Raw genomic sequence first — 2,500 nt, forward strand, 5'->3', positions numbered from 1 at the left:
CACATAATTCCCAGATAAAAAGAGTTGACTAATTAACCATTTAGTCTCCAGTGAGAGTAACTATCCCCCATTACTTGAAAGACGTATATTCCTACAGTGAGTCAATAGCGAAGGGGAGTGCGCGTTTGTGTACATCCGCTCCTATATCAAGTGAGGCGTGTTAAGTAATCGTAAGTGTAGGAGCGACGGCAGGGGGGCAGGGGACGTGCACGGTCATTAGAGGAGATATTGGAGTCGAGATCGAAGGAGGAAGACCACGAAATTAGGTTTAATTTGTACCGATCGTGAAGAAGAGGAAAGAAAGAAAAGAAAGGGAAGATAGGAAAAACACAAATCAAAATAACAAACAAACAAAAAACAAAACAAGGGGAGGTGAAAGACAAAGAATGAATCATGGACATATTAGGGTCGAAGTGAAGAAGAGGCGAAAAAAACCCCACAGAAGAATGGAATGATGATTAGTGAAATAAAAAATAAAGTTGAGATCCAAGGTAAAAAGGTTTAAAGAAATAAAAGGAAATCAAAAGGACTTGAGTATGATATCGTTGCTACCTTCACCGTATTGTATTGTTCCGTGGACCGTCAAATGAGCCGAAAGGAGAAGAACAACAAAGAGAGAGAGAGAGAGAGAGAGAGAGAGAGAGAGAGAGAGAGAGAGAGAGAAGAGAGAGAGAGAGAGAGAGAGAGAGAGAGAGAGAGAGAGAAAGAGAGAGAAAGAAAGAGAGAGATAGAGAGAGAGAGAGAGAGAGAGAGAGAGAGAGAGAGAGAGAGAGAGAGAGAGAGAGAGAGAGAGAGAGAGAGAGAGAGAGAGAGAGAGAGAGAGAGAGAGAGAGAGAGAGAGAGAGAGAGAGAGAGAGAGAGAGAGAGAGAAAGAGAGAGAGAGAGAGAGAGAGAGAGAGAGAGAGAGAGAGAGAGAGAGAGAGAGAGAGAGAGAGAGAGAGAGAGAGCAAGAACAGTGGTGCCATTACCCTGCTTGGTATTCAGATTCCGAAGCAATAAACTGTACTAGCAGTATCCAGAACCACGCCTGGAGCGCTATAAAATGCATTTGATGGATCTTTACTTTTGTAAATGTACTATTTGATCATAACATTGTTTATGCATTTAAGTATATAAATATTACTATGTATAACCCGTATCTGTATGATATATCTATGTGCCTACTCGATATGTAGGCCTCCTTTCAGTTTATTTTTTGTTAGTCGATTTCCCCATGTCCATTCAACATAGGCGTATATTAAGCCACACGTGCAAATAAACACACACACACACACATGGACATTGCATCCACTTCACACAAAGCCAACAGGTTAAAGAAGAAAAAAGAAAAGAAAAAAAACTTTAACTGTAAGGTACTAGATTTATTGCTAAAGGCGGGGTCCATTTAATAACCTAGCCCTGCCATAAGTAACAAAATCTAATACTGATGACATGGCAGCAACTTTTATGAAACCCTTTTCTCTCTCCTCTTTCCAACAGCTGTGAGTACGACCATCTGGACGTCATAGAAGTAGGAGCTAACCTCACGACGCGGCGCTGCGGAGACTGGACGACCCGCCTCAAGTTGCTCAGGCACGTGTCGACCACAAACCGAGTCGTCCTCCGCTTCACGAGTGACTACGCTCACGACTTCCCTGGGTTCCGAGCCAGGGTGTCGGCACGCACAGGTAAGAGTGTGGTTGTGCTTCAGTTTTTAATGTGTGTGTTTGTTTGTGTGTGTGTGTGTGTGTGTGTGTGTGCGTGTGTGTGTGTGTATGTGTGTATACACATATAAGGTTCCTGTAATAGATACGCATAAGGTCATTGTCAGGGAGGATAAGGGGTGTCTTACACTGGTGATGTAGCTTATCTCAATATTCCTATGCCATTTGTACACTCATGAGGGGATGTTTATTTGCTCCCATTATCTTTCTCACTGTCTTCTTGGCTGACGGTCTCTCCATCTCTCTCTCTCTCTCTCTCTCTCTCTCTCTCTCTCTCTCTCTCTCTCTCTCTCTCTCTCTCTCTCTCTCTTCTCTCTCTCTCTCTCTCTCTCTTCTTGCCTGACGGTCTCTCTCTCTCTCTCTCTCTCTCTCTCTCTCTCTCTCTCTCTCTCTCTCTCTCTCTCTCTCTCTCTCTATCTATCTATCTATCTATCTATCTGTCCTATTTCTATCTCTCAGAATGGGTTATGGTAACTTTTTCATATAAATTCCATTTCATATAAACACGATCTTGTGGCGAATAATCCTGTGTTACAGAACTACACTTTTCGGAAGAAAGTGTAGTTCAACAGTACGTCTATCAAACATTTTTTGCCACCATAAAAATGGACCTGAAAGTCAAGAGACATTGAAACTTATAATGCATGCAAATTAGTTTTATGTATTTTTAGGAGGGAACGTAAACCTATTTTGGGCAGTTTGGAAAAAGGGGGCTGGGGGAAGTAGAAAAATGTCATTAAAAGTACAGAACCGGATGGAGAGTTTGAGAGAGCGGTATGAAGGGGTTAAGGAGGAGG

This window comes from Penaeus chinensis, chromosome 3 (genome assembly GCF_019202785.1).
Source record: "Penaeus chinensis breed Huanghai No. 1 chromosome 3, ASM1920278v2, whole genome shotgun sequence".
NCBI classification, from domain to species: domain Eukaryota; kingdom Metazoa; phylum Arthropoda; class Malacostraca; order Decapoda; family Penaeidae; genus Penaeus; species Penaeus chinensis.